This window comes from Rousettus aegyptiacus, unplaced genomic scaffold, assembly GCF_014176215.1.
Source record: "Rousettus aegyptiacus isolate mRouAeg1 unplaced genomic scaffold, mRouAeg1.p scaffold_m13_p_4, whole genome shotgun sequence".
NCBI classification, from domain to species: Eukaryota; Metazoa; Chordata; class Mammalia; order Chiroptera; family Pteropodidae; genus Rousettus; species Rousettus aegyptiacus.
The window spans coordinates 51,246,314-51,269,585 of NW_023416307.1; the positions used below are offsets into that span (position 1 = coordinate 51,246,314).

Genomic DNA, 23,272 nt, shown 5'->3' on the forward strand with positions numbered 1-23,272 from the left:
CTTTGGGTTTATCCTGTTTTGGCTTTGCTCAATTTATTGCATCTGCAAGTTTATATTTGCCACATTTGAGAAGTTCGCAGCCATTATTTCTTCAAATACTGTTTCATCCCCTCTCTCATTCTCCTTTCTATCTGGGGCTCCTGTGATATGAATGTTGGGTCTTTTGTTAGTACTTCAAGACTCTGTGCGATCAGGCAAGAGGAAGTTCTAAAAGGCATCCTAATAGGAAATGAAGAAGTCATACTGTCACTATTTGCAGATGACATGATTTCTCTATATAGAAAACCCTAAAGACTCCACAAGAACACTACTAGAAACAATAAGCAAATACAGTAAAGTCTCTGGATACAAATTCAACATTCAGAAATCCATAGCTTTCCTATACTCTAATAATGAAGTGTCAGAAAAAAGAAGTGGAAAAAATAATTCATTTTGCAATTGCAACAAAAAGAATAGACTACCTAGGAATAAATTTAATGAAACAAGTGACGGACCTATATAATGAAAACTATAAGACCCTGTTAAAAGAAATCGAAAAAGATACAAAGAAATGGAAAGATATTCCATGTTCTTGGATTGGAAGAATCAACATAGTTGAAATGACCATATTACCTAAAGCACTATACAGATTTAATGCAATCCCCATCAAAATCCCATCGGCATTTTTAAAGAAATGGAACAAAAACACATCAGATTTGTATGGAAGCACGAAAGACCCTGAATTGCCAAAGCCATCCTGAGAAAAAAGAATGAAGCTGGAGGCATCACTCTGCCTGACTTCAAATTATACTACAAAGCGACAGTAATCAAAACAGCATGGTATTGGCAGCAAAACAGACATACAGACCAGTGGAACAGAATCAAGAGTCCAGAAGTAAACCCATCTTTATATGGGCAAATAATTTTTGACAAAAAAGCCAAAAACATACATTAGAGAAAGGAAAGCCTCTTCAATAAATTGTGTTGGGAAGTCTGGGAAGCCACCTGCAAAAGAATGAAACTAGACTGTTGCTTGTTATCACATACCAAAATCACATACCAAAATCAGGTCTTATATTCATATATAAGACCTGAAACAATCAGATGCATAGAAGAAAACATAGTAACTAAACTCAGGGACTTTGGACTTAAAAAGGATTTTATGAATTTGATCTCAAAAGCCAGGGAAGTTAAAGCTAAAATAAATGAATGAGACTGCATCAATCTAAAAAGCTTCTGCTCAGCAAAAGAAATTGTCAACAAGGTAAAAAGAGAACCATCTACATGGGACAATATATTTGCAAGCAATACCTCTGATAAGGGCCTAATCTCCAAAATATACAAAGAACTCATACAACTCAATAACAACAACAACAAAAAACAAACGATCCAATCAAAAAATGGGCAGAGGACATGAACAGATACTTCTCCCTAGAGGACATACAAATGGCCAACAACTATATGAAAAGATGCTCAACATTGCTAGCTGTTAGGGAAACGCAAATCAAAACCACAATGAGATACCATCTTACACCTGTTAGAATAGCTATCATCAACAGGACAAGTAATAAGAAGTAATAACAAATGTTGGAGAGGATGCGGAGAAAATGGAACGCTCATACACCGCTGGTGGGACTTCACATTGGTACAGCCACTATGGAAAACAGTATGGAGGTTCCTCAAAAAACTAAGAATTGATCTAGCAATCCCTCTACTGGGTATTTACCCCAAAGACTTGAAAGCACATATCCGAAAAGATATTTGCATACTGACATTCATAGCAGCATTATTCACAGTGGCCAGGACATGGAAGCAGCCGAAGTGTCCTATGATAGATGATTTGCTAACGAAGCTATGGTACATATATACAATGGAGTATTAGCCATAAGAAGAGATGAAATACTGCCATTTACAACATGGATGGTCTTTGAGATAGGCATGCTTAGTGAAATAAGCCAGACAGAAAAAGTTGAAAATCACGTAATATTATATGTGGGATATAAACCTAAAAGCAACAAATGAGCAGGACAAACAGAGACTCATGGACATGGTCTATAGGCTAGTGGTTACTAGTGGGGAAGGAGAAGAGGGGGGTAGACAGGGTAAAGGGTGTAGGGGAAGGGTGAAGTGGGTAAAGGGGATCAAATATGTGGTAGCTGAAGCAAACTGGGCTTTGAGTGGTAATTACACAATAAAATATATAGATGTCAAATTATAATGTGCACCTGAAAATTATGTAATTATACTAACCAGTGTTACCCCAGTAAACTTAATTTTTTTAAAAAGGACAAAAAAAGACTTAATTTTTAAATTTTCTCTCTGTTAAGATCGGGCGAGTTTTATTTTTGTGTCAAGTACAGTGATTATCATCTCCATGTTTGTATGGAGCCTTACAGTGAGTTTTAAAATTTTCTGTTACAGTAGTTTTCCCTCATCCATGGTTTTGCTTTTCATGGTTTCAGTTTTTCATGGTAAACTGCAGTCCGAAAATACTAAAATTTCCCAAACATCAGTATTGTCTGCTGCTGACATTCAGCCATTGACATTATCATGGCTTGATGATCCAGGATCACCTGAAGCAGATGATCCTCCTTCTGACCTTTGTAGTAGCCTGATGCTACATCAGAATGCCTGTCATTTACCTCACTTCATCCCATCATGTAGGCATTTTATCATCTCACACCACATGAAGGAGAAAGGTGAATACAGTACAATAAGTTGTTTGGGGAAAGACCACATTCACATAACTTTTAATGTAGTATATTGTTATAATTATTGTATTTTATTGTTGTTAATTTCTGACTATGGTTAGCTTATAAATTAAACTTTATCAGAGGTATGTATATATAAGAAAAAACATAGAACATGTAGGGTTTGGTACTATCTGTGGTTTCAGGCATCCACTTGGGGTCTTGGAACACATCATTCACTACTGTATTGTGTTCTTCAGTTCTAGAATTTCCTTTTGCTTTTTTATAGCTTCTCCCTTGCTGAGATTTTCCTTTTTTCCCACTTGTTACAGAAAAATTTATAATTGATTGCTAAAACATTTTTATTATGATTTAAAATCCTTGTTCGATAATTCTAACATTTGATTGATCTTGTTGGCCTTAGTTGATTATCTTTTCTCATTTATGTTGTGATTTTCTTGGGTAATTTCTATTTTATTTATTATATTAGGTGGTCCTGGGCCCTATTTAACATTTTTTATCTTAGCAGGCAGTCACCCAATTTAGATTTAGCATACAGGTCTTGGCCTACTTTTGTGGGCTCTGGTTCTAGTGGCAGTTTAATTTTCAGACTCATTGGTCAGCTTGATTCATTACGATGCTACTGGGCTCACATTGGTCTTTGCTGGTGCTTCCTGAGAAAGCAAAAGGGATTTCCCCATGTCAGGCTTCTAACTATCTCTAGATGGGAGAGAATATGATGGGATCCTCCTACTGGTTCCTCTGATCCCAGCATTCATTCCTGTCTCTGAATTTCTGGGCGAGGGAGGAGAGTTTTGGACCAAACTAAGCTGCTTGCTCTGGCTGGGTCCCTTAGTTTTGCCTACTTGACTTTGTATCTCAAGGTAGAAAATGGGAGTCTCAGGCCAGGTGGGGAAGGAAGAATTGCTTCTCCTAGTCTTTGCTCTTGGCTGGGCTTCCAGTTTATCTCCCCCTGATATTGCAGAGGGACTCCATTTAATTTGGGAGAGGAATGTAACTATCTGGTCTGCCTTCAGTTGCTAAATTGGTGGTCAGGAAGTACCAGTCTGGATTGCCTTCTTCTGTTGGGTGTAGGGACGGAAAACACCCTGCTATTCTTCTGTTTGTCCTGTCTTGGGGCCCAAAACTGGCTTGCTGCCTTCTTACCACTTCTCAGAGTTTAACTTTTGTTGTCTCTTATATAATTTTCATGATTTATAGTTGTGTTTTGTGAGGCAGGGCAGGGAAAAACAGATCTCTGCCATTTGTATCCAGACAGAAAGTTCAAATCCCTTAATTTTTGTGAGCCTGCATGATCTTCATTTAGTGGGTTATTTCAGCTTTGAAAATAATGGTATATGGATATATGCTTTGTGAAGTTTTAATCAAGCACTATATAAATGTTTGCTTCAGTTATAAATCACAGCATCAGATACCTAAAAAGTTTTTGGGAGGTCAGTTATGACCAGTTCAAGAGGATGAGACGGAATAGATGCATGCTGTTTTACTAGGGTGCTATCATATAAACAGAATTTTACTATATAGTTAATTAAAATGAGATTATAAAGTCTGGGTATTTTCTTCAACGATGTGTTTGTTTAATAGATTATTTGTCTATAAGATGTTTAATAATTCCAGTAATACATGATAGTGTTTTAATATTAATAAACATTTTTCAAAACAGCACTGAAAATCTTGTATTATGCATCCAGTTTAATTTGTTTCTTTCTAATTCACAGACTGAAATGGAAAGATAAAAATCCTGCTCTTATATTTCCCAGTTTTGTAATTAAGAATAAATTGACCCAAATAAGAAAATGTCCATTCTAAATTAGTGGAAGGTAGTGTTTCTAAACAATGAGTTAACTTGCTAAATTGACTTCTAATAACAAAAAATCACTAACATATTTCATGAATTTTCAAACTTAACACAGTTACTGCAGTTAAAGAGAAATCACTGGTCTCCATTGCAGCTACTTCTTGAGAAATTCTCTGACTCTGATGGTGAATCTCAGTTTCCAAATCAGATTAAAAACCATTTTCTTTATGTATGGGCACACCTCTACATTGTGTCTAGTGCCTCGTATAATTGTGGACATGTGTTCTAGAAATAGGAGATAAGAATGATTGATTTTTGTATTGAATAAGGTGAAAATTGTCAAAAGATGAGCTGGCCTTTTATGAACTATATGCAAGTTTTTTAAATGAGAGTAATTGTATTTCATATTAGAAGTAATAATTTCAGTTTCCTCTTTGATTTTTAATAGTATTCTGACATGTTTTTGTGCTCAAAGCCTTGACACTTTAAAAAATCAAATTAAATAAACATTTGAAAATGATTATTCCTATAATCTTTTGTAGGATTCTCTTACTAGAGTGGAATAATTTTTGTGTCATAAAAATCAGATGAATTAAATTTTCTCTGATCATGTGGTAACTGTCGTTATAGATAGCATTTTAATTTCAAATTTTGTGTTCATTGATGTTAGACTTACTTCAGAGATATTTTTGTTATTATTTGACTCCCAGACCATGTCTGAGAGTAACGTTAAATATATTTTAACGTGGGAATGACTTTTCTTTTGGTGCTGTGTCAGAAGAGACATTTGTTAGGAGGTAGAGGATCTGGTTGAAGTCTTTGACTTGACACTTAGGTGTTGTGTACCCTTGTGTACTTAACCCATTGAACCCAGGTTTCAACATCTATGCAACAGAGACAAATAATAATGCCTGTCCACGTAGTTGTAAGGGTCAAATGAAACGTTACGTGTGTTTACTGGTTAGGTGATTTGAAAAGGTCAAGGGCAGATGAAAATTTCCAGTTGGTGGCTGTAGCAGTTTCTTTTTCAACTAAGTACATTAATTGCATTAATTGAAAAGTTTTGTGAGATTTTGGCTTGATTTTTGATGAGAGTAGAAATGGAAAATGGTTCTAGAAAGACCAAGGTAGGGTAATGTCTAAGGTGGTTGGTTTGAATTTGTTGGGCTGTTATTCCTCCTTGGGATGGATAGATCTAGATCTGGGTCATAAAAATTATACTGTTAGACCATCATTCAGATAGAGTTCTTAAAAGAACACATATGTCTGTGCTTTGTTGCTATTTAGAAATTCTAACCATATTCATAGAACATGCTTTTTTCTTTATTAAAAAAAACTTCATTCAGAAAGCATCATTAAATTGCAAAATAACTAATATAAAAGTAGAACTTTACTAATTACGTTAAAATAATTTTCTAGTTAAAGGATGCTAGAGGACTTTTAAAAGATGCTAAAGCATTTTTTGTTTCAGATTCTTATGCCATGTGTGCCATTATGTATTCTTTCATTGCTTTGGAGTTTTTTTCTGGATTACAGAGTAGAAGTAACCTTTTTATTTGGCAGTGCTTGTGAGAGCATAAAAGGTTAAAAATTTATAAGCATACCCATTTCAGTAAAACTTTAAAAATGAGGTTTTAAAAAAGACAATCTTAACTAACCAAATAACTATTGTTTATCAGTGAATGGCTTTTCTAGAATGGTCATTTGTAAGTGACGTTGTTTGTAGTATAATGAAGTCATTATAAAACATTTAAGTTTTGATTAGATTCTTTTTTTACGTTAAATTTTATTTATTGCTTTATAAATTTATTCTTGACAGTTTTTGTGGGGGTTTCTTTTACTAACACATTTCTTATCTGGATTTTGATACATTAATTCATAAAACCTCATCTTTTGCAGTCTTACTTTTCTAGGCAAAGATCACAGTTGAAATATAATTTGGTAGACTGAAAGTACACCCTGCAAACAATATAAAGGTATACTTTAAAAATATTCTATTAGGTAGAAGTTGTCCTAGAACTAAAACATGAAGCATGTGAGATATTCGAAAAAGCTAAAGAAACTCTTTCTACTTATTGTAAAGTGTATGCAATTTTTGTAACTTTCTAACAGAGTACTTCTGAAAACCATGTTTTACATTGCTAAGAATTATTGTTTCTGTTTGATAACTGTTTCATAAAGTTTACAGTAGACTCAATAGGTTCAATCTCTTTATCATTAAGACCTTCAAGCATTTTTAGGGAAGTTTCCCAGCTGGATGTTAATGTTGCCAGAACCTTACCAGGTTGGTTTTGATAACCAGGTTCTGCTGTTTCATTAGGTTAATGTGGCTTCTCTGGATGCCTTACTGTCATTATCTGTGATTCCATAATTGAGAGATAGTGTTGTGTGGCACTATTTTAGGTACATGAAATATATTAGTGAATAAAACAAAAATTCCTGCCCTTGTGGAGCTTATAGTTGGGGACTGTAAAACTATAAATATCATAAGTAAGTAGGTTATATATGTTAAAAGGTGGTAAATACGATTCAAAATGTATAATGGATACAAGGGGGACTGAGTGAGTGTATGTAAGGGCAGGTTACAATTTTAAATGTTATGGCAAGAAAAAGCCTCATTAACATGATGATGATTGAGCAAAGGCTTGAAGTAGGGGGGAAATTTTTAGTTTGGAGTACCTGAAATTGGGGAAGAGTGTTCCAGGCCTGGGAACTGCCAGTGCTGTAGGCCCTATGGTGACAGCACACTGGAAGATCTAGAAAGATAAAAAGGTCAGGTCAGTGAGGCATGAGTGGAGTGAGCAAGGGGAAGAGTATAGAAGGTGAGGTCTGAAAGATGACTTGGGAGTGGTGGGAGTGGTGGGGAGGAGGGGACAGCACAGTGGATTGTGAAGGGCCTTGTCGACCATCATAAGGGATAGAAACTTGGAAGGAGACATGAAATTGGTAGATAATGCTAAATGAGACAGAGGCCTTGTGGCAGGTGAGTTAGGGGAAATTGTGTGTTTCCATGGTGGAGGAAAGGTTGTGATGGGAAAGAGATTCCAAAATTTGTTTATAGATTTAGAGTTTGGGGTTGTATTATTTTGTATGTGAGAGAGTGTATGCATGTTTGAGAGAATCACGTTTATTTCTTCTCGTTTCACTATTTTAAGTTTTGTCTCTCTTTCAAATCTCTAGTTATGTTCTTTAATATATAATAGCCTTAATTTAGGCCTTTCAATAAAAAGCGATGCAAGGTGTGTAGGCTTTTTGTGAAAATGTTTTAAATAGAGTGTTAACATTTCAAAAACATTTGTCTAGTATGTAGATGCTACCGTATTATGTGACGGCATATGTAATGTCTTGATTGTGGACTAGATACATCCAGTCAATTTTTTAAAAGGCTCATAATGTAAAATATTAAAATGTATAATTTCAGATAGTTTTATTTCCTGTATGTAGACTTTGCCATCCATTTCTGTTCAACTTTATTTCTGTAGCTATGTTAGAAATTCTGAAAGTTGATTACAGTAAAGAACATGGAATACTAATAGCAGTGTAGGGTAGATAGTTGTGCTTTACTTTACCTGTTTTTAATAATGTCTACCACAACATAGTCATGTGTTGCATGAGGACACATCCTGCAGTGATGGGGACTGCATTTACAACCTTAGTCCCGTGAGATTATGATGGAGCTGAAAAATTCCTATGGCCTAGTGATGGCCTAGCCCTCCCAACTACGTCTGTTTGGCATAAGTATTATTTTAGGCTGGTTAATTTTAAGACTTGGGAGAAGCTCTAAAAACCAAGTAGAAGGTACAATTTGTAAAATACATTCGTAAGGGAAATCTCCATTAGTAAGGGTGTCTCTCTTGTTTGGGGTGGTGATCTTATCTCTAGAAACTCTCTTTAGTTCTGAGGACTTATGTCTGCATAACAATCTTATTACCCTGTCTACTGTGCTTTTACTGGTAACCTCCCATAACTGACTCCCCCAAGCCATATTTTTTTTTTGTCTTTAGTGAAATGATTTTTAAGGTAGTGGCTTCAGTTGTTTTGGTGAGTTACCCAGTTTTCCTGGGTCTCTCCCATGTATACATGTTATTAAACTTTTATTTTTCTCCTGTTTATCTGTCTCTTATTACAGGATGTCTCAGCCAAGAACCCAGAAAGGTAGAGGGGAATTTTTTTTTCCTTTTCCTACAGAGTAATAGGTGTGTAGTGGATTATACCATCTAGGTTTGTGTAAGTGCATTTTATGATGTTTGCACAACGACCTAATGACAAATTGCTCAGAACATATCCCTGTTGTTAAGTGGCACATGACTTTAGTGCATTTTATGGCTTTTATTATCTTTTTGACGATAACTATAGAAATAACATTTGAAAATAGTTTAACATAATTGAGAAGAATGGCATATATACTCTTGAATGTCTGGGAGCAAAACTTTGAGGCAGCCACTTAGAACTTAATAGAAATAATTTTTTTTTAAGATAGATTTATTTTGTTTGTAACAAAGCTGACTGGCTCAGGACTAGAAAATGCTGAATTGTCTGAAGGTTGTAGTGTTTGTAATCCCTTGATAAAATTATAGAAACACAACTTTGAATTAATAAACTTGGTTATTTTCTACAGATTTAAAGTTTTCTTAATTTTTCTGCTTTTTGTAGCTTATTGATTTGCAAGGTATTTATTGAGCCCTAAGATGTGTTAGGACTGTTATATAAAATACTTCATTATTTTCAAGTAAAAAATTATATTTGCTGTGTTGTTTCTAATAAAATTTCAACTGTTAATGTTCATTATCTCCATTTCAAATGCCAGGTAAAAATAGTTACACAAAGAAAATTATGTGTCTGATATCAGTGCAATATTAACATAAGGTGTTAATTTTCTGCATTATCCTTGGCTAAAAGATTGATTATAGCATAATTAAATACCTTTGCCTTGAAAATGTTAAATACTTTATATTTTCAGAAACGATATTCTTTTTATGTTTAGACTCGTGAGCTGAGGGGAATGTTACTGTGGGTTTTCATCAAGAAATAGTACTATTTAAGTAATGGAGGATATTGCATAAGATTTTAATGAAACACATTTTGTACTGTTTCCTATTTTAAGTTGTTTAAGATAATTCTAGGTTATTGCCTTGATTTTAAAGAAATCTTTGTCCTCAACTAGAAGTTAAATTTGAAAAAGTCTAGTTAGTGCCTGGGTCATTTTTTATATTCATGATATCATTTAGTACTGATAGGTCATTAAGTGTTAGTTGCTACTAATTTGATTTAATCTAGAAGTATTTATCATGGAAAGAATTTTATTAGACATAACACATTTAGATCCAACTATTTTACCTGACTTTAAGACTGTCTAATCCTGATTCGTTTGGAGGATAACCTGTATTTTCGTACTTTTGTAGGATAGAGGGAGGAATCAACAGCTTGGAAATTCAGCCAAGTGATCTGGCAGGATGGGTATTTGCCTGACATGTTTTATAGAGGTAATCCAACACTGTTTTCTTCAGTCTTTATTTTTTTACCTGTGTTAGATGCCCATATGCTTGTATGTGAACACACCTTTACAACTGCATTTACTAGACAATCCCTTTTCCTTTTTTATTTTTTATATGTAGCATGAATATTATTTATACATAGCATGATACCACTATATATAAATATAAATGTTTGTATCTTGAAGTGAATTAACATTACTAGTTTTATAGGATGAAGACCATTATCTTCTCTCACTTAACTAGACTACTTTCACGTCTCTTTTTTAGGCCCCAGTTTCCTTATTTTAGAAAAAGGAAGCAATTTTCTCTTTTCTTATGGCCTATGTTGTACATGTATTGGACCTGTGCTTTTATCTTTCAGAGTGAAAGCAAATCAGATATTTAACAGTTTTCATGGTATTTACATATCACTTCATGGCACACGTTTTCATGTCAGTTATTAATGGTCATAAAAATTCTAAAGTTTCTCATAAGTTTTACTTGGGAATTCTTTTAAAACAAGTATGTGAAAATATTAACAGTTTTAATGGCCATGTTTTCAGATTTTCTCCTTTTTTGCATTTTCTGGTAATTGTCGTGTTCACCATTTCTTACTCCTTACGGAGGCTTGTTATAAGAAGAGTACACATTTAAGCAGTAGGGAATTTCTAAGGTTAAAAAAAAAAAAGAGGCTTTCCTCATTTCTGCTCACTATTAACGTGTGTGTGTGTGTTTGTATGTGTGTATCCTTCCATACATTTTCTACATATGCAAGCATTTACATCTATACCTGTATTTACATATTCATCATACAAATGAGATCATACCATACATGTTGTTCAGCAACATATCTTTTTTGTTGTTGTTAACTAATATATCTTTGCATAGCATTCCTTCTTATTCTGTGTAGTATTCCAATATTTCGATGTACCATAATTATTTTAACTAGTCACATTTTACAGCTATTTAGCTTTTTAATTTTTTTTACTATAACAAATGATAATATAGTGAATATTGGGTGTGTCTTTGTACATATTTTAAAACATATTTGCAGTAGCAATTCCTAACAGAAAAATTATTGAGTGAAAGAGTGTGTATGTTTAATAATAATCTGGCAGATTAATTGCCCAACTTAAAAGATTGCCTCACTACGGCCATGCCACCTTGAACACGCTCTATCGCGTCCGATCTCAGAAGCTAAGCAGGGTCAGGCCTGGTTAGTACTTTGATGGGAGGCCACCTGGGAATACCAGGTGCTGTAGGCTTTAAAAATAAAAAACAAACAAAAAACAAAAAAGCAAAAAGATTGCCCCAATATCAGTAGTCTAGGAAAATGGGAATCTCTTCATTCCTAGCTAGTGTCAAACTTTTTAGTATTTGTCAGTTTTTTGTTGCCTAGTATTTTCAAAATTTCATTATGAGTGAGTTTGAGCATTTTTTCCATTATTATTGGCTATATGTATCTTTAGTGATCCATTTAGTCATATGTTGAGCCACTTGTCATTTGTTAGGTGGATTATTTTCAGTGAGTTTTTGCTTATCTTTTGATTTTGTTTTTGCCTTATAGAATTTTTAATTTTTTATGCTTGAATGTAATGATCTTTTCCTTCATGGCTGGGGCTGGGAAGGTTTCTGTGTAAGGTTTAGAAAGTCTTAACCTTTGATTATAGGACTCACAGTTCACTCCATATTTTAACATCTTTGAATGACATGAATCACTGGTTTGTGATGCTTTAACATTGTTATTTTCTTTCTAAGTGACACATAAAATAGTTACGTGTTTTAAAGTTGGTAGTTTTCAATTTAGTGAACTGTGGTACTTGAATAAAAGTTACACAGGTTTTTTAAATTACTTTTTATGGTTTAAATTGTTTAAAATCTTGATTAATGTAGAATATATTTGCTATTAGCAATGGATTTAGAGATTCAGTTTTACTTTTTCCTACATGGCTAACCAGTTGTCCCCATTTCAGTTATTAAATGATGGTTTTTTTTTTTTTTTTTTTTTACACGTAATCGAAATGCCACATTTATTATATACTAAATTCTCATGTTATCAGTGGGGGCAGGGGTAACCGTTTCTGAAATCAGTTCCATTCAATTCACTTGCCTGCCTATTTTTGTGCTGATAGCATTAAGAGAATTCAGTAAAAGGACTGCTTATAAAATTAATATACCTAAACAATTTTTATACAAATAGACATCAGGACTAATAATAGAAGAATAGGTATACGTTTACAAAAACAACTAAAAAGATAAAATACCTGGGGTCAATTTCCTTGAAGAAAATTTTGAAGCTCTACTGAAGGATAAGAAAGAAAATTTGAATCAATCCAAATTTTTGATAGGAAAATACGATATAAAGCTGTCATTTCACTATGGAAATATAATAGATTTCTGTTTATTGATTTAATATCTTGTGACCTTGCTGAACTTGTTTTTTAAGACCACGCTGAACTCATTTGTTAGTTTTTGTAGTTCATTTGCGCTTTCATTGGAAAATTTCTACATGCAGGATCACTAGAGAATAAAGATGGTTTTATTTCTTCCATTCTAATCTGGATCCCTTTAGTTGCTTTTATTTATTTTTACCTGCTTTATTTTACTAGCTGGAACCTTCCTTCAGTGTTGAATAGACATCCTGACTTTGAGGAGAAAAACATTTAGCGTTTAACCATTAAGTATGATGTTGTGGGTGTTTTGTAGATGCTTTTTATTAAGTTGAAGTTATCTTCTAGCCTTAGTTTACTAAGTTTTTGTCATGAATGGGTATTGAGTAGTTTACTAAGTTTTTGTCATGAATGGGTATTGAGTTTTGTCAAATCATTTTTTCTGTGTGTGTTGAGAGAGTCTTGTAGTTTTTGTCCTTTATTCTCTTAATATGGCACATTACATTAAATTGATTTTCAGTTGTTAAACCAACTTTATATTCATGCAATAAATCCTACTTGGTCATTATGTATAGGCCTTCTTATATGTTGCTGGATTAAGTTTGCTGATATTTGGTAATCATTTTTGTATTTTTGTTTGAGACATTGGTGGTGTGTAGTTTTTATGTGATGGTTTTGTCTGACTTTGGTATCAGAGAAATTCTGTTTTCATAGATGAAGTTGCAGAATATACCCTCTTCCTCTGTTTTGTGAGGGAGTCTATAAAGGTTTGGTATTTCTTCCTTAAATATTTGCTGGAATTCATCAGTGAATCCATTTGGGCCTGGTCTTTGTTTTTGTGGGAAGATTTTTAAACACTAATTCAGTTTGTTTATTTGTCATATTCAGATTTTTCTATTTCCTCTTTAGTTAGTTTTGATAATATGTCTTTTTAGGAATTTGTCTTTTGTAAAAGTTGTTTAATTTGTTGGAATAAATTTGTTTATAATATACCTTCCTTTATAAATCTCGAAAATAATTTTTTGAGGTATAATTGACCTATAAATAACATTAGTTTCAGGTTCTTAGAATACTTTAATTTGGGGACATAAATAGTAATGTCCCATCTTTCCTTCCTAATTTTGGTAATTAGAATATTTTTCTATTTGAAATTATCCAATCTACCTAAAAAATTTTTCAGTTTCATTGAGTTCTTGAAAAAGAACCAAGTTTTTCTCTATTTTTCTGTTTTATATTTCATTAATTTCTGCTTTTCTCTTTCATCTGCTCACTTTAGGGTTTAGTTTGCTCTTTTTCTGTTTTATTAAGGTAGAGAATCATGTTATTGATTTGAGACTTTTTTTTTAAATATGTACTTAGAGTTATAAATGTCCTTCTAAGTATTGCTTTAGCAGCATCTCACAAATTTTGATGTTTGTTTTGTTTTCATTCAGTTAAAAATATTCTCTGATTTCTCTCATAATTCTTGACTCCTATATTATTTAGGAGTTTGTGGAGTTTAATTTCTAGATACTTGAGAATTTTTCAGTTCCTAATTTAATTGATATCTAATTTAATTCTTTTATAGTTAGAGAACATACTTTGTATGACTTCATTTATTTTAAATTTATGAGACTTGTTTTATGGCCTAGCATTTGGTGTGTCTTGTAGAATGTTCCATGTGTGCCTGAAAATAATATATATTTTGTTGTTTGCTGTAGTTTTCTATATATGCCAGTTAAGTCTAGGTGGTTAATAGTGCGGTTCAAGTTTTCTGTATCATTGCTAATTTTTTGTCTAATTACTCTATCAGTTAGTTAGAATATTGAAATCTTCCACTATAATTGTTTAATTTTCTATATTAATTTTTAATCATCTTAGTTATTGCTTCATTATTTTGGGACACTGTTTTTAGATACATATACATTTATAATTGTTATAATGTCTTCCTGATTTATTGACTCTTTACCATTATGGAATATCATTCTTTGTCTTTAGTAATATTCATCTTAAAGTCTGTTTTGTCTAATAGTCATACAAGTATTCTCTTAAGGTTACTATTTTCATGGTATATCCTTTTTTCCCCATAATTTTACTTTAATTCTTGGATGTAAAGTTGTGTTTCTTGTTGACAACATATAGTTGAATCTTGTTTTATTGTGCAGTCTGACAGACTCTGCCTTTCCATTGAGCTGTTTAGACCATTCACATTTAATTACAGACATGTTGGATTTACATTTGCTATTTTGCCATTTGTTTATATATCTTTTATGGTTTTTATTCCTCTGTGTCGTCTTTACTGCTTCCTTTTGTGTTAAATATTTATTAGTGTGCTGTATTAATTACTCCATTGATTTTTTCTTTTTACTAAATGTAATCGAAGATTTTTTTTTGTGGTTGCTGTAGGGTTTATAAGATGTATTTTATCAATTTGCTTAATGTTAATACTAATTCATTATCAGTAAAATATTTTCTCCTTGTAGTCCATATATATTTACATATGCTGCATTTATATATACTGTAAATCTAAGAATAAAATGTTATAGTCGTTGCTTTATACATTCTTATGTCTTTTAAAGATGGTAAGAAAAATGTAGTTACACTAATGATGGGGATACATTCACAGAAATGTGCCATTACATGATTTCGTTGTTGTGCTAACATCAAAAAGTTACACAAACCTAGATGGTATAGCCTACTGCACGTGTAGGCTGTATGGTACAGCCTATAGCTCCTAGGCTACAGACCTGTACAGCATGCTACTGTACTGAATATAGTAGGCAGTTTTAATGCATTGTGTAACATTTTGACGGCTATGACCTCACTGTAATTTTTCAGCTTGATAATAAGCTTATGGGACCACTGTTGTATATGTGGCTTATCATTGACCAAAATGTTGTATGTGGTGCATGACTGTATTTATAGCCTTTTAATCTACATATTTACCATTTACGTTTTTGTTTTCTTATGTATTTGAGACTGGTGTCTTTTCCTTTCAGCTTATGGACTTCCTTATTTCTTGTTAGTCAGGTTGGCTAGCAAAAAATTCTCTCAGCTTTAATTATGTGAGACCTTATAGTGTCTTCATTTTCGAAGAATAATTTTGCTGCTTTCTTGGTTCACAGCTTTTTTCCTCCAGCTGTTTTCTGTGATTCCACTATCCTCTGGCCTCTGTTACTTCTGATTGAAAGTCAGCTTTTAATCTTGTTGATGGTCCCTGCACATGCTAAGTAATTTTTCTCCTTATGCTTACAAGATTTTTCTCTGAGTTTGCTTTCAACAGTTTGACTATGATATGTCTATGTATGGGTCTTTGTATTTATCCCACTTGAAATTCATTGAACTTCTAAGACCTGTAATTTATTTCTTAAAAAAAAATAAAATTTGAGATGTTTTAGCTAGGAGTTTATTTTAAAAATATTTTTTTTCTCCTGTCCTTTCTCTTCTCTTCTTCTGGGACTCCAGAAATATTGGTAAGTTGGTCTCTGAGGCTCAGTTCAATTTTTTTCAACGTTTTTTCTCTCTGGATAATTTCTACTGATGTGTCTTCAAGGTTATTGATTTTCTTTTGCCATCTTGAATCAGCTTCTGACCTCATTTAGTAAATTTTTTGTTTTTGTTACAGGACTCCCTAACTAGGTATTTGATATGATTTTACTGTAATCCTTTCTATTTTGGTTACATGTGCATTCTATACATGACTAGTTCTATGTTATTTGTAAGGCTTGGTGTTGTGTTTGCTTCTTTCTTCATAAACTTTATTGTATAGATATTAATAGTGTTATTAAGTGATTTCTTAATCTTTGCTTTCTCTTTTTTAACCTTTTAGGTCTGTCATCCTCTGAATTTCCTTTACCATCCCATATCTCTGAAGCTGTAGATTCCAGGTCTAGGCGAATTATTCTTTATTGGGCCATGGTTATATCACAGTTACTACTTACCTATTATATTTTTTTTCCAATTTCATACTTAAAAGCAAGTCATTGCAGTGGTCATTCAGGAATAGCTTTACTGTTCACAAAGAATGATCATTTATTATTTATACTGGTATCTCCATTTTATATTTGTATAGTATTTTTTTCCTCCATAAATAATGTGTTTTTATTTTACTTTGTTTTTATTTTTTTTTGTTTTTGTAGGTATTGGATGGCATAAGTGATTAAGGTGGTATTGAGGGTCACTGAAGCCTGAGATTCAACCATGATTTCTTTTTCAACTCTACAGCATTTCCTTCCTTGAAGTCTTCATTTTTACCTTAGTCTCAGGTAACTTCAGTACTCGTTTTTCATAATCATGAATAAGTAAAAATTTTCAAATATGAAACCATTTTTTGTATGATAGAATTATATGTTAATTTCTTTATGTTTAGGTATTTATATCCGATAGAAATTGGGATTAAATTTTTTTCCTGAGAAAGCAGTGTTAAGAGAAAATCAAAGAATAATGATATTATTTTATATTTTATGTTTAGTTCAGCACAGAAAAATATGTATAACATGCTATGTAATTTTAAGTGAAATTTAAGTGGGAAGGTGTTTTCTTCTTTAACCATTTTGCTCTGTACGTTATTATATTTTTCACCTGCCTGTCATCAACACATATACACTTAAATTCTCCAGGATTTCCAGGAAAAATATATTTTCATACATGGGAAAATTAGACTTAGAAATAAAATTTAATGGTGTTTGACACGTAATTTTTAAAATATGAAAAAACATACTAGTAACTGTACATTTATACATTGTTATGTTTGCCTATACTAATACAAAAAGCAGTTATGTAGATAATTCAGTAATCATTTATATTAGATATATAGTTAAAATATAGACTCGGTACTATGACATACTTAAAAGGTAGGAACATATTTATTTGAAAAGTCCATATAAGCAGTCTTGAGATTGTATGGAGGCTCTAGGCTTCTTTGTCTTGCTCTGCTCTTTTTAATATTTGGCTTCTGTCTTGTGGTCGAAGATGGTTACTGTCATGTCTGCCAGTAAGAAGAAGGAAAAGTGAAGAATATTTTTCTTTCCTTTAAGGGAACTTGCATACATAATTTCCACTCATATTCCAAGGGAGGCTGGGAAATGAGTCCTACCTAGGTAGCCACATGTCTTGCTTAGTATTACTTTATTGGGCAAGGAAGAGATTTGGGGAAATGGGAAACTTGCTATCTGTCACATTAGGGTTTGTGTCAGATTTCTATTTGTCTAGTTTGGACTAACGTTAAAATGTAATTTTTATTGTCCGAGACATATTAACTCTTGGCTTGGAATAATACTTGGAAAATTGTGCTTATTCAAGTTCTGAGACAATTCTAGTTTTGTGACTAGTCATCATGCCTCTACTAAACATTGCTAGTCTTAATATCATAAGATGGAGTAAAGTATTAAAAGTTAAAGTTGATTTGAGAATTCATCATTTTCTTTTACTGCCATTAGGTTGAAGTGATTTGTCTAACATTTTAGACTCCACGGCAAGAGTGGGGCCTTGAGTGGGAGGATTTTTTTTAGCTACACATATGTCTAAATGATCAGTAACTGGTTCTTCCTAATTCTAAAAATTCTAAATATTTAGATATGATCAGAACAGCTTATTCCCAAAGACATTGTATAGTTTAAATAGTTATTTTTGGACAAAAAAATATATTTTATTGCACATTATATCATATGGTTCTTATCCTGTTCTAAATACTACATTTTGAAACAAATATCAAATATTATATATTTCTACTACAGAATTTATTAAATGGTTGAAAACTAGTTGTCATTTTTCTACCATATATTGTCAACATATATTAACTTTGGCACTTGTTAAGAGAGACTTGAGATAATTAGTTTTGATAAATTCGTATACTTGTATGCAGTATTGTATACAGTATTTATATTAGGACTGTTGATTTAAGTTTCTTAACTAAATGGTTATAAGATATAGCTGTTTTCTAATGTTTAAAAAATAAAAGGTGTTGATTAAGTAGTTAACACTTTTCTGTTCTAGAGTGAGTCTTGATTACTATAATAGTACATATTAAAAATAATTTAAGTGTTTAATGTTTGTTCATAATATACAAGGAAGTTTAAGAAATATTTTTAATATTCCTTTTATTATATAAGACTGTAGAAAATTTGTAGTTTCCTAATAGGATAAGTATTTTTAATATTAGTGTTTGAATCGTTGACATAAGATATGATGGACAAAACAACTAGATCCAGCAGAATGTAGGCTTCTGTTTTGCTTGGATCTTTTTTACCCACTCTACCACGCACTCCTTTTTAAGATAAATTATAGCTGTTTCTTAAACAGTTTGAGTTGCCAGAAATTTGATATTTTACTATTTGTAAATACCACTGTTTTATTGTTAACATTGTTTTAGAAGACATTAATGATGAATATTTGAAATGCAGAATATGCTTAGATTCTACTTTTTTTGAGAGGGAGCTTCAGGCATATTGAAATGTCTGTTAACTTTGGCTTAAACACATATAAATTATTTTTCTATAGTTAAAAAATGATCACAGGTTTTTCTTTAGTTGTCATATTATATAGAACGATTGATCTTAGTCTGTAAATTCTTTTATTAAACATCTTTTTTTTTGTTGCTACCACTCACCAGAAGGACCTTTTTTGTCCAGTTGCTATTATAAATTATGCTCTTATTAGGATGTTTTAAAATACTAGCAATTTAAAAATCATCAAAGGGCATAGTTATTAGATATGCTTTATAGGTCCAAAGTGGTAGTTGTACAGAGGTATATCTTAACAAAGAATGTGCCTAGACAAGGAGTAGATTTTATTTTTAGAGGTGAAGCAGTTTTTCCTTAGATCGAACTGCTTTTGAAGGATGAGAATAGAAAACTTAGGAATGACAAATTGCAAATTATTAAATCGGTATTAAATCTTTGTCTCTTGCTTTATCTAACCAATTGATCTTAAGGTCAATTGATACTTGCATTTCTAATGCTGATATGTTAAAGTTGTAATTTTTCACTGACTTGTACATAGGTTAGAAATGTTAAAATCCAATTGAATGTAACTGGCATCCTTCAGACAACATTTAGCCGAAAATGTTCTGGATCAGAAGTAATTTGTGAAATCTAGCTTTATCTGTTTCAGAATAGGTTCTTTTGAGTGCTTTTCATTTGTCTACAAGTGAAATTTCTCTATAGGTTGAATAGGTCCTGGTACAGGTGGGGTACTATTGATTAGGAGAACCTTTTGAGTTGAAAATTACTCTTTATGGAAAAGAGTGATGTTTAGGTTCCTAAGCTTGCCCACTGTAATTTGTTTTGACTTATACAGTTGAAGTTCCACGTTGTTCATTATAAGTTGATGGAAAATGATACTCAGCCAAACTCAATAAATAAAACAAAAAAGCAGTATCTTTAAGTGAGAAATATTTCTTTCATGCTAGAATGCAGATTTAATTAAAAGTGATAAATTGCCAGATCAGTATTCATGTATATTCTGAAGCGGGGAACTAAGTGCTTTCAAGAATTGTAGAGAATTGTGGCACAAGTCTTCAAATCTGCTTTCACCTCAAAACTTACAGCTTTCTTTTCTTTGGTATAGGTATATCTTCAGCAATGCTCCTACATTGGTCAGCCATATTTAGGATTTTTAAAAATTTCCAAGTGACAATGGCAAAATAAAGAAAAGAGAAGAAGAGAGATTATCCTGAAGTAACTTAGTAAAGGTCTGAAGAAAGAATGGAAAGATTAAGAGGGTATAGGTAAACTCATGAAAAAATGAGAAATTCACTGAGGTGTAATAGATGGAAGTGGGACAATAGGCAATGGAGAGAGTGTCCATTCCTTCTGAAGGAGAAAAGAGGATTCTGTGTCACAAAGTTGTCTCATGGTAATCATAAGATGGGAGTAGCTAGTTAAGGAGAGTTGGATTGCTTTACCAAGCCAAGCAGTGGTGACAGGGTGGCCTCAGAGTAGATGGAGTTCTCTCTCAAAAGAGAATGAGTTCAATGAGTTCTTAATGTGTCCAGGGCCTTTCCCAGTCAGGAGGTAGCAGATATGGTGAAAAGTGTATTAAACCAAGTAAGTGCACCTATTTTGAAATTCCAGTTTACATCCTAGCTAGGTGACTTTGGGTAAACTCCAGTTTCTTCATTTGTTAAATGGAGACAGATTGTTACTATCTTGAGTGTTATTGTACATATTAAATGAAGAAACATAGAAATGTGCCTAGCACAGTATCTTACATCTAGAGATCCTCAACACACATTGGTTGTCCTTCCTCTCCAGGTTATGATAATCTCTGGACTTCATAATACAGACTGAAACCTATTAATAAATAATGGAAAGATATTTTTTCTCATTAATTGCATAGAACTCCTATAAGGAAAGATCTCAGGAAGCATTTTAAGTGTCTTATGTAGTTGATTAAAAATGAGTAGTAATATACAACTTGTCCATATGTTATATTTCTGTTAACTTCGTCCTCTGAAAACAAGTCTAACAGACACATCAGCTTAGGAGATAATTGTCACAAATGCTTGCTTTAAAAGCCTGTGTGTTTATTACTTCCTTATTAAAATCCTGGCCCAAAGCTTATTTACTCTATTTCAACTTACAATCTATAAAGCTTAGTTTCTAATTGCTTGCACCCAGCTGATTCGAAGCATTAAATTAGAAGGTGACAACAAGAAGAGTAAGCTGTCTCTTCTGGAAGACAAGAGAGAGTGATGGCTGGTAATTCATATTCCCTTTAAGTACAGCATTGCCATTAGGCCTAAATGACTAGGGGTTACCAAATTGACTACAATTCAGATTACTTTTACACAAAGAACCAAATATTTTTCACTGGAAAAGTATGGTAGGGGGTGTGTGTGGGAGAAGGGGAGTCAGATGGAGCAGGAAGCTGAATTGTGGCCTTCTAAATATCCCTGTTGCTGTACCTTCCAGCTTCTCTGGCAGAAAGTTGGAGATGAGAAAGAATAACAAATGGAAGGGGGAAAAGAATGCAGAGTTTGAAGTAACCTGCTAAAGAAATTGTTCCAAGGTGGTTGGGCCCCATCCTTTCTTCCTCTCTCCTGCTCTGTTCTAGTTTTTAGCAATTTCTGTTCTGGGTAACTTGAAACTACAGAGGAAGGTATACCATCCCACTTTTAGCTGAATTGGCCTTAAGGCATCATTGTGCATCCTTTCTTGGCTCTTAACAGCTCTGCCATTTTATACCGTTTGTCAGCTGCCCAAGGTCCTTTTACTTATAAAATAATGGGTCATCACAGGGAGCTCAGGTTGGCTTATTGTTTATTACTGCACCTAGTCCTTCTTCGTCCCAAGTTAGCCAGCTGCTCCTGGGAATGCAAATTAATTGTGTATTTCTTTTTTTCTTCCAGAGCAGTCTTTCAAGTAAGTGACATGGTTTAAAGGAAACATTATTTCTTTCTTCCTCACTCCTGTGTAGTATCTCTAACTCTTGAATTTTTGTTAATTGTATAGACATTTGGGACAAAAAGCACTAGGCTTTTTGAAGGTTTATCAGGAAGAGACACTTAACTATTCACATCTTTAACTAGATTGATTGCATCATTTTTCCCCCATTACACTTGTCTGATCCTGAAAATATTGAATTTAGAGAAAGTAGTATCCTGTGTTAACTTTTTAGCACAGGACCTTTTGTTGTATTCATATTTTTGAATGTTCATTGAAGAACATAAGAGCTTTGAGACCATGTATGAGTTAGAGTGGGGAAAGTTAAAGACAGTGCATGTAAGAAAGCTTCAGGGACAATAAAAAATGTACTTTCCTTACTTGAGCATTTCTTTTAGTGGAGCTTTGTACTTTCCCTTTTACCATAGGATTGGCAAAATTAACATTTTTGTTTTCGAGTGCTTTCTTTAATTTCTTGTCATGCTTACTCTGCCTAGACACTAGTTGAGAAGTGTGATACAAATATGGCTCATTTTATTTGTATATCTTCTCTTGGATTTTTTTCACTTAATGTATCTTGGGGAACTTTTCACCAAACACATATAGCTACCTCATTCCTTTAATGGCTGGGTGTGTGGTTGAATCATAATTAATAAGTCTTCTGTCAGTGGATGCCTAGATCGTTTCCAATCTTTTCTCATTAGAAGGCACCAAATTTCCTTGTACATGTATCTTTGGTTAATTTTTATGACTAAGCCCATGAATTGTATATATCCCTAGCAGTAAAGTTTCTGGGTCAAGGGTACATTTAATTTTTATTTTGATAATATTTCCAACTCTCACTTTAAAACCTTGTTAGAGCAGTGTTCATTGATATAGTATTTTGTGGTATTTCAGAGAAATTGTCTCAAAAACAGTTTTTAGGCTAAGCCAGTAACTCAAAATGCATGGCTTAATTTGGAGTCCTAGGAATAAGAAATCATACGTTAAAAAGGAAGAGAGATTCCTTTTTTCTCTGTATATGGCCTGTTGTCAAGAAAATTTTCTAAATTGTCACATTTGTCTTTCATTTATGGTATTTTCTCTTCTTTTTTCATTTACTACCTCTGTATTGAGGTGTGCTTGTTCTAAGTCCCTCGTTTTGGCACTTTATGCAGAGTTGTCTTTTTCCCCCAGATAATCTCTATCCCCAAAGTACTTTGATTCCCTTATACTTATTGTTTCAGCCTTATGTTAGGGATAAGGTTGGTGAAAATTTGTACATATTTTTGTTTGTTAATTATATTCTATATTAATACAATATTATAAAAGTGTATTTTTAAATAGTATGTATATATAGATAGTTGACCCTTGAACAACATGGCTTGAAATGCACGGGTCCCCTTGTATATGGATTTTTTCAGTAACTGTGCAATTGGCTCTTCTTATTTTTATGTTTCACATGAATGGATTCAGCCACAGAGTGAAAACAGTAGTTTTGGTCCTTGGTTAGGAATCTGCAGATGCAGAGGACCGACTGTATGCATTGTTCTACACCATTTTATATAAGGACTTGAGC

The 23,272-nt window shown here is 32.9% G+C and overlaps 1 protein-coding gene and 1 pseudogene across 5 annotated transcripts in view; both read left to right on the plus strand.

The window, feature by feature from the left end:
• The window catches only part of ZNF148 (zinc finger protein 148), a 105,744-nt gene that overhangs the window by 22,873 nt on the left and 59,599 nt on the right, over positions 1-23,272 (plus strand). For 3 of the 5 annotated variants that reach the window (XM_016135189.2, XM_036219643.1, XM_016135191.2), the window contains exons 2-3: positions 9,891-9,971; positions 16,471-16,596. The gene's annotated coding sequence lies outside the window, so the exon portion shown is untranslated. The remainder of the gene's footprint in view (positions 1-9,890; positions 9,972-16,470; positions 16,597-23,272) is intronic. The other 2 variants (XM_016135192.2, XM_016135195.2) reach the window with 2 other exon arrangements.
• On the plus strand, positions 11,109-11,227 carry LOC118602666 (annotated as a pseudogene).